This window comes from Eschrichtius robustus, chromosome 11 (genome assembly GCF_028021215.1).
Source record: "Eschrichtius robustus isolate mEscRob2 chromosome 11, mEscRob2.pri, whole genome shotgun sequence".
NCBI lineage: Eukaryota > Metazoa > Chordata > Mammalia > Artiodactyla > Eschrichtiidae > Eschrichtius > Eschrichtius robustus.
Genome location: NC_090834.1, coordinates 14,552,457 through 14,563,134, shown reverse-complemented (window position 1 = coordinate 14,563,134; position 10,678 = coordinate 14,552,457).

Here is a 10,678-nt window from a genome sequence, read left to right as displayed (position 1 = left end):
ATGAAAGTTGCTTTTAAAGAGAAAAAAAGCAAACAATTCCAGGATAGCCTTGAGATGACACCCCTAGACAATCTACAACCTGAGAGTTTCACATAAACAAAAGATTACAAGATACTCAGCCTGAAATTTTTACCTATCTCTCCAACTAAATTAAAATGACTACCTTTAAATATATAAAGAATGTTCTCGACATGTAAGAAAAGAGATACACAAATACAAGGAAATTTTTTAAACTCAGTTAAGGCATTCACCAAGTTCTATGACACAAAGAAGCCACATGAAAGGTCCACAGTGAGATTTTTTTTTCTATTTTTTTACTTTTTTAGGCAGGATAGCATGGATAGAATGAGAATTGGGTTGTGCATGGGCAAAAGTACTTTTAAAACATCTATATTATCTCTGTGGTACTAATTTCACTGCATCCACCAGCTCCTGGGAAAGAATTCACTGTCTGCACAATGCCCTGTAATTTTCTTAACAAAACAGAAGAACCTTAACTCCAAGGAGTTACAATTCAACAAGCCTTGGATTCCTACCTACTACTGTGGCTGGTCTCAGTCACGATCCCTGCACCCCTAACGTCTTGGAGTAATTCCACCTCAGAATCTGCTAGGAGGAAAGGTCTTCTTTGTGTATTAACATCATAGTACGCTACCCGGCTCTCCTGGAAGTCCAGCACGTATGGTGGCCGTTTTAATGTATAAAAAATGATTACCTAAGAGACTCTTTTTTTAATAATTTGTCTGTTTGATGTTTGCTGTTTTGTCTTTCTTTCTTTCTTTCTTTCTGGCTGCATTGGGTATTCGTTGCTGGGCACGGGCTTTCTCTAGTTGTGGCGAGCGGGGGCTACTCTTCGTTGCGGTGCACAGGCTTCTTATTGCGGTGGCTTCTCTTGTTGCGGAGCACGGGCTCTAGGTGTGCAGACTTCAGTAGTTGTGGTGCGCAGGCTCAGTAGTTGTGGTTTGCGGGCTCTAGAGCCCAGTAAGAGATTTCTTACCTGTATTCTAATCAACAAAATCCTCCATCTGGAAAATCAGGGTCAAACTGTTTAAGGTGGCCTTACCTAAGTCTCACTTATGCAGAAAGTCCATTGACCTTGCTGGACCTCAGTTTCCTCGCCTATAACATGGGGATAACAACACAAGGATCAAATGTGATAATGCAGATAACAGTGCTTTGAAAAATAGAAAGCATTACCACATAAGATCCTATCTTTATAGCCTAAAAGTCAGATAGGAAACAGAGTTTGTAGCTTTAGAGGAGATTTTGGGTTCTGAGAATCTACCTTTACAAGAATGGCAAATGATGAATCAGAATGAACTGGAAACTTTTTAAGTTTCAGTTCTTGAATTCCATCACAACAATGTAGATAACAATTACACTGACTCAGATATACCAAAAGTCACATTAAATTTCCCCAAATATGAGTACTTCTAATGAAAATACAAGCTCTCTCTCAGGATAGCCACAACTTTATTCCTGCTGCGTGACACATACCTTACCCTACGCATACATGGGTGAGCATGATAAAGGGCTTCCTTTATATCATAACTTTAATTCATCATATCTCGGACATCTAAGATCCCTGTTGTGTTCTGGATGAATTCTTCTCCAGGAAGTTGGTTGTGCTCCCTTCACTGCCCAGCAAACAGCTCTCATATATTCCCCAAAGCAGTGAGCCATTTGCATGGAGGAGTAATCATTGATTACAGTGTAGACTTATCTACACTCTCAGGGGCAGGACCATATGCGTCTCATTTATGAGTGTCCCATGCCCGTGTTACAGTATCGGTGAAGTGCCTGGCATATACTGGACAAGTGCTGATAGCTGCCAATACAACCATCAAACTGAAATCAACTTAGACATCATGCAAATGCACCACTCTATTCTAAGAGGAAACCGGTGACCCCAAAAAGACTCTGAATCTAGTCACCAACCTCAAGACACACAGAGCCACACCCAAACCATTTTCAAACAAATTCTAAGAAATGTGCAAAAATCTGATAACTAGAAGATACCCATTTTCAGTCTTAAGTACTCAAGTGCACCACTAGAACTCTGTGTGAATGAATAGAGAAGCAATGATTTAACATAAAAAGCATTAAGTTTTTTAAAAATTCTCTTCCCAGATCAGACATTCCAGTAACTAATTCTTTGATATTTGGGAAACCACTCAGTCTCCCCAGGCCTCATTCTTAACATTAAAGGGTCAGACTTTTTCTCCCTAGTTAATATAGCACCACACTAGAAATCAGTAGTGGATACTCAATAAACTAGAGAAGGTTATATGCCAGGCACTGTCTGAGCACTCTGCACATTAACCAGTTTAATTCTCACAACCCCCTATGAGGTTTTACAAATGTGGAAACTGAGGCATGGTTTGGTGAAGTGACTTGCCTAATAACACAGAGCAAGTGGTGGGCCAGGATTCAAACCCAGGCATTCTGGATCAGAGCCTGTCTCCTTACTAGCCTGTACTGCTCTTCCATGTGTGTGAAAGTAATCAATGTTTTACAGCAAAGCTTCCCTGAACTTCATTTACCAAAACAAGATTAATCTGCTCCCCCTGACTGAATGCTGTTCCCACCCCCTTCCCCTAGTTAACTCCTGTTCATCTTTCAGATCTCAAATTAAATGTAATTTCCTCAGGGAAACCTCTCCTGAACCACCCTTCCCAGGGCAGACCCTAGCCACATGTTTTAATAGTACCATTTCTCTTTCCTTTAGGGCATTTGTCACAACTTCTAATTATCTATTTACTTATGTGCTTGTTTGATTAAAGTCTTGCTCTCCACCCTCACCCCCATGAGGCCAAGAGCTGTGGCTATGGGCCAGTGCATCTCCAACACCAGCGCAGAGTAAGACCCAGAGTGGGAGCCCAGGGACCACTCATCAGATGAATTAATAACACCTAACCAGGCCAAGAACACTAGTCAAATTTCAAGTTTCCTAGTTAGTTGGCAAATATTCAGAAATTCCTACCATATAATACAGATAGATATTACACACACATATATATAGTTCAGAATTTTATTATTCAGATATATAATTCAGAATATATATATATGAATCTCAGTCTCTAAAAATCTAACCAAAGCATTCAGATGCACCTTCAGCACCTTGATAGACTCCAATTGAATCCTCAACTTAGCCTGCTTCCTTTCCCAGATCCTGACTTATTTCTTCACCACCATGTTCTTGAGATAATTCTGCATAGTAAGTTATCTCACATGTTGGCCAAATGTTTGAACCTGAGCTTATGGCTCTTTCACAATATAACTCTTGGCAAATACCTTCTATCACTCCTGGGGAGTTGTAAGTATCAGGACCCCCTTTCCTATTATTAACAGTGTAGGGGAATTGTTGTCCTTGGCACAATTATAACAGAAAAAGAAACTTCAGAAAAGAGACTCATGACAATGAGGCTACAACACAGGATGTGGAAATGACCCCCAAATATTACAAGACAAAATAAGGGAGAGGCACTCTCTCTCAGTCAAAGCGTTTGCCCCTAGTGAGAACAAGCAACCACTGAGCACACAGACAACCTCACTGCCCTCCCTTACTCAGGCAGCTGCTCTACCTGCAATGTTAAGTCCCCTCAATTTACACATCACTGTGTACCTCCAGGCTTTTGGATGTTTTTAGGTATAGAGTCCACATAACCACTCTGAGGCATGAACCTCTTAAAATGCATCCTCGTTTTTCCTTCCAAGACCATTTAATACAGACTGGTAGGTTACATGGCTTCTTATAATACAGTCTCAGTTACATCGGTCAACCCTGTACTTGAAGGGGACCTTGAGAGTCATTACTCCTGCTCTCTCCTTTAGAATGGGTTCTATCTAAACCATCCTACTTCATCTTTCCTGAGATCAGGGCTATGCAGAGGGTGTGGTAAGTATGGACAACAGCCTAGCTCTCTAGGGAGGTTTAAATTCCTGACTTCTTGAGGTTAAATATTGGCCTGTCTAGGACTGGGAGAAGAGAAACAGTGCAGGAAGAGTTCTGCCATGAGTCCAAGGACAGCCAGTCACAGCTCTACCCAAAGCCACAGGCAACTTAAAAGCTAAAGCCTTGAAGAAGGAGTAGGAACCATTTAAAGATGCGTAGAGCAGGTGATAAACTAAGATGTGATGTGAGAAAACATGGAAGAAGGAGGAAGCACCACAGTTAAGTCTGAGAGTGTTCTGCTGACTAAGGACAAAGCTGACATGAGTTCATTTTGAGATTTGAATGAAGATCGTAGTGTAAGGTGGTTGCTGAACTCAAGCTGTGTTAACCTGCCTGACTGCCCTGCTTTATTGTTTGTAACTAGAGCCGTGTGGCTGACAGAGTCTTTGTGCTCTAATCGGGTGTCAGGCCTGTGCCTCTGAGGTGAGAGAGCCGAGTTCAGGACATTGGTCCACCAGAGACCTCCCGGTTCCACGTAATATCAAACGGCGAAAGCTCCCCCAGAGATCTCCATCTCAACTCTAAGACCCAGCTCCACTCAACGACCAGCAAGCTATAGTGCTGGACACCCTATGCCAAACAACTAGCAAGACAGGAACTAGCAAGACAGGAACACAACCCCACCCATTATCAGAGAGGCTACCTAAAATCATAATAGCAAGACAGGAACACAACCCCACCCATTATCAGAGAGGCTACCTAAAATCATAATAAGGTCACAGACACCCCAAAAGACACCACCGGATGCAGTCTTGCCCACCAGAAAGACAAGATCCTGCCTCATCCACCAGAACACAGGCACCAGTCCCCTCCACCAGGAGGCCTACACAACCCACTGAACCAACCTTACCCACTGGGGGAAGACAACAAAAACAATGGGAACTCGAACCTGCAGCCTGGGAAAAGGAGACCCCAAACACAGTAAGCTAAGCAAAATGAGAAGACAGAGGAACACACAGCAGATGAAGGAGCAAGGTAAAAACCCACCAGACCAAACAAATGAAGAGGAAAGAGGCAGTCTACCTGAAAAAGAATTCAGAGTAATGATAATAAAGATGATCCAAAATCTTGGAAATAGGATGGAGAAAATATAAGAAACAGTTAACAAGGACCTAGAAGAACTAAAGAGCAAACAAACGATGATGAACAACACAAGAAATGAAATTAAAAATTTTCTAGAAGGAATCAATAGCAGAATAACTGAGGCAGAAGAACGGATAAGTGACCTGGAAGATAAAATAGTGGAAATAACTACTGCAGAGCAGAATAAAGAAAAAAGAATGAAAAGAATTGAGGACAGTTTCAGAGACCTCTGGGACAACATTAAATGCACCAACATTCAAATTATAGGAGTCCCAGAAGAAGAAGAGAAAAAGAAAGGGACTGAGAAAATATTTGAAGAGATTATAGTTGAAAACTTCCCTAATATGGGAAAGGAAATAGTCAACCAAGTCCAGGAAGTGCAGAGAGTCCCATACAGGATAAATCCAAGGAGAAACATGACAAGACACATATTAATCAAACTATCAAAAATTAAATACAAAGAAAAAATATTAAAAGCAGCAAGGGAAAAACAACAAATAACAAACAAGGGAATCCCCATAAGGTTAACAGCTGATCTTTCAGCAGAAACTCTGCAAGCCAGAAGGGAGTGGCAGGACATATTTAAAGTGATAAAAGGGAAAAACCTACACCCAAGAGTACTCTAACCAGCAAGGATCTCATTCAGATTCGATGGAGAAATTAAAATCTTTACAGACAAGCAAAAGCTAAGAGAATTCAGCACCACCAAACCAGCTCCACAACAAATGCTAAAGGAACTACTCTAGGCAGGAAACACAAGATAAGGAAAAGACCTACAATAACAAACCCAAAACAATTAAGAAAATGGTAATAGGAACATACATATCGATAATTACCTTAAATGTAAATGGATTAAATGCTCCAACCAAAAGACATAGACTGGCTGAATGGATACAAAAACAAGACCCGTATATATGCTGTCTACAAGAGACCCACTTCAGACCTAGGGACACATACAGACTGAAAGTGAGGGGATGGAAAAAGATATTCCATGCAAATGGAAGTCAAAAGAAAGCTGGAGTAGCAATTCTCATATGAGACAAAATAGTCTTTAAAATAAAGACTATTACAAGGGACAAAGAAGGACACTACATAATGATCAAGGGATCAATCCAAGAAGAAGATATAACAATTATAAATATTTATGCACCTAACATAGGAGCACCTCAATACTTAAGGCAAATGCTAACAGCCATAAAAGGGGAAATTGACAGTAACACAATCATAGGAGGGGACTTTAACACCCCACTTTCACCAATGGACAGATCATCCAAAATGAAAATAAATAAGGAAACACAAGCTTTAAATGATACATTAAACAAGATGGACTTAATTGATATTTATAGGCCATTCCATCCAAAAACAACAGAATACACTTTCTTCTCAAGTGCTCATGGAACATTCTCCAGGATAGATCATATCTTGGGTCACAAATCAAGCCTTGGTAAATTTAAGAAAATTGAAATTGTATCAAGTATCTTTTCTGACCACAATGTTATGAGACTAGATATCAATTACAGGAAAAAATCTGTAAAAAATACAAATGCATGGAGGCTAAGCAATACACTACTAAATAACCAAGAGATCACTGAAGAAATCAAAGGGGAAATCAAAAAATACCTAGAAACAAATGACAATGAAAACACAATAACCCAAAACCTTTGGGATGCAGTAAAAGCAGTTCTAAGAGGAAAGTTTATAGCAATACAATTCTACCTCAAGAAACAAGAAACATCTCAAATAAACAACCTAGCCTTACACCTAAAGCAATTAGAGAAAGAGCAAAAAAACCCAAAGTTAGCGGAAGGAAAGAAATCATAAAGATCAGATCAGAAATAAATGAAAAAGAAATGAAGGAAACAATAGCTAAGATCAATAAAACTAAAAGCTGGTTCTTTGAGAAGGTAAACAAAATTGATAAACACTAGCCAGATTCATCAAGAAAAAAAGGAAGAAGACTCAAATCAATAGAATTAGAAATGAAAAAGGAGAACTAACAACTGACACTGCAGAAATACAAAGGATCATGAGAGATTACTACAAGCAACTATATGCCAATAAAATCGACAACCTGGAAGAAATGGACAAATTCGTAGAGAGGCACAACCTTCTGAGACTGAACCAGGAAGAAATAGAAAATATGAACAGACCAATCACAAGTAATGAAATTGAAACTTTGATTAAATATCTTCCAACAAACTAAAGCCCAGGACCAGACGGCTTCACAGGCAAATTCTATCAAACATTTAGAGAAGAGCTAACACCTATCCTTCTCAAACTCTTCCAAAATATAGCAGAGGGAGGAACGCTCCCAAACTCATTCTACGAGGCCACCATCACCCTGATACCAAAGCCAGACAAAGACGTCACAAAGAAAGAAAACTACAGGCCAGTATCACTGATGAACATAGATGCAAAAATCCTCAACAAAATACTAGCAAACAGAATCCAACAGCACATTAAAAGGATCATACACCATGATCAAGTGGGGTTTATCCCAGGAATGCAAGGATTCTTCAATATACGCAAATCAATCATGTGATAAGCCATATTAACAAACTGAAGGAGAAAAACCATATGATCATCTCAATAGATGCAGAAAAAGCTTTTGACAAAATTCAACACCCATTTATGATAAAAACCTGCCAGAAAGTAGGCATAGAGGTAACTTACCTCAACATAATAAAGACCATATATGACAAACCCACAGCCAACATCGTTCTCAATGGTGAAAAACTGAAACCATTTCCTCTAAGATCAGGAACAAGACAAGGATGTCCACTCTCACCACTATTATTCAACATAGTTTTGGAAGTTTTAGCCACAGCAATCAGAGAAGTAAAAGAAATAAAAGGAATCCAAATCAGAAAAGAAGAAGTAAACCTGCCACTGTTTGCAGATGACATGATATTATACATAGAGAATCCTAAAGATGCCACCAGAAAACTACTAGAGCTAATCAATGAATTTGGTAAAGTAGCAGGATACAAAATTAATGCACAGAAATCTCTTGCATCCCTATACACTAAGGACGAAAAATCTGAAAGAGAAATTAAGGAAACACTCCCATTTACCACTGCAACAAAAAGAATAAAATACCTAGGAATAAACCTACCCAAGGAGACAAAACACCTGTATGCAGAAAACTATAAGACACTGCTGAAAGAAATTAAAGATGATACCAACAGATGGAGAGATATACCACGTTCTTGGATTGGAAGAATCAACATTGTGAAAACGACTGTACTACCCAAAGCAATCTACAGATTCAATGCAATCCCTATCAAACTACCACTGGCTTTTTTCACAGAACTAGAACAAAAAATTTCACAATTTGTATGGAAACACAAAAGACCCCGAATAGCTAAAGCAATCTTGAGAAAGAAAAATGGAGCTGGAGGAATCAGGCTCCCAGACTTCAGACTATACTACAAAGCTACAGTAATCAAGACAGTACGGTACTGGCACAAAAACAGAAATATAGATCAATGGAACAGGATAGAAAGCCCAGAGATAAACCCACGCACATATGGTCACCTTATTTTTGATAAAGGAGGCAAGAATATACAATGGAGAAAAGACAGCCTCTTCAATAAGTGGTGCTGGGAAAACTGGAAAGCTACTGGTAAAAGAATGAAATTAGAACACTCCCTAACACCATACACAAAAATAAACTCAAAATGGACTAAAGACCTAAATGTAAGACCAGACACTATAAAACTCTTAGAGGAAAACATAGGCAGAACACTCTATGACATAAATCACAGCAAGATCCTTTTTGATCTACCTACTAGAGAATGGAAATAAAAACAAAAATAAACAAATGGGACCTGATGAAACTTAAAAGCTTTTTCACAGCAAAACCATAAACAAGACAAAAAGACAACTGTCAGAATGGGAGAAAATATTTGCAAATGAAGCAACTGACAAAGGATTAATCTCCAAAATTTACAAGCAGCTCATGCAGCTCAATAGCAAAAAAACAAACAACCCAATCCAAAAATGGGCAGAAGACCTAAATAGACATTTCTCCAAAGAATATATACAGATTGCCAACAGACACATGAAAGAATGCTCAACATCATTAATCATTAGAGAAATGCAAATCAAAACTACAATGAGATATCATCTCACACTGGTCAGAATGGCCATCATCAAAAAATCTGCAAACAATAAATGCTGGAGAGGGTGTGGAGAAAAGAGAGCCCTCTTGCACTGTTGGTGGGAATGTAAACTGATACAGCCACTATGGAGAACAGTATGGAGGTTCCTTAAAAAACTAAAAATAGAACTACCATATGACCCAGCAATCCCACTCCTGGGCATATACCCTGAGAAAACCAAAATTCAAAAAGAGACATGTACCACAATGTTCACTGCAACTCTATTTACAATAGCCAGGACATGGAAGCCACCTAAGTGTCCATCGACAGATGAATGGATAAAGATGTGGCACATATATACAATGGAATATTACTCAGCCATAAAAAGAAATGAAATTGAGTTATTTGTAGTGAGGTGGATGGACCTAGTGTCTGTCATACAGAGTGAAGTAAGTCAGAAAGAGAAAAACAAATACTGTATGCTAACACATATATATGGAATCTAAAAAAAAAAAAATGGTTCTGAAGAACCTAGGGCCAGGACAGGAATAAAGACGCAGATGTAGAGAATGGACTTGAGGACACGGGGAGGGGGAAGGGTAAGCTGGGACAAAGTGAGAGAGTGGCATGGACATATATACACTACCAAATGTAAAACAGATAGCTAGTGGGAAGCAGCCACATAGCACAGGGAGATCAGCTCGGTGCTTTGTGACCACCTAGAGGGGTGGGGTAGGGAGGGTGGGAGGGAGACACAAGAGGGAGGAGATATGGGGATATATGTATATGTATAGCTGATTCACTTTGTTACAAAGCAGAAACTAATGCACCATTGTAAAGCAATTATACTCCAATAAAGATGTTAAAAAAAAAAAAGCTAAAGCCTTATCACCATCATCATCATTATCATTATCATTTACCCTTTTATTAAGAGCAAACCTTACTCCTTTTTTCTCTGAGCGTCTTAACACAAGTTACTCTACATTACAGAAAGGAAACGTGTCCCCATTAGACTACCTTATGGCAGTCCTCCTGCAGAAATTGACAGCTCTGCGATTGTGGCCTCACAATCCAAAAGGATTGCCATTAAATGAATACTTTTAGAACCAGCCTTCTTCCGAGTGAGAAAGTTCAAGTCACTGTTTAAGAAATACAAAGAAACTGCTTACCCAAGATGAGGAATGCCAGGAGAAGCAATGCACTGAGCTCTCCCACCACTGCAGTTGCCAAGTCCGACTGAAGACACTTCTGCCTTCACAGAAGGTCAGGCTCAGAGCAAACCAAATGCGTGCATTCTGAGTTGGCTGCAGAGACACAAACAGGAACCTTTAAATCAAGGTTCTTGTTTCAGTCGTCTGGCCTATTACCCACTTTTTATTTACACTTTCATTCTAAGATGAGGTAATAAACTCACCTTACTGAGGAGAGCCTCATGTTCCAGACCTCTGCAGGTGTCATCTCCCCTTCTAGATTACAAACTCTCCGAGGGTGGGATCTCAAATGGTCCCAGGCAAACATGCTGAGAAAGAAATCAGCC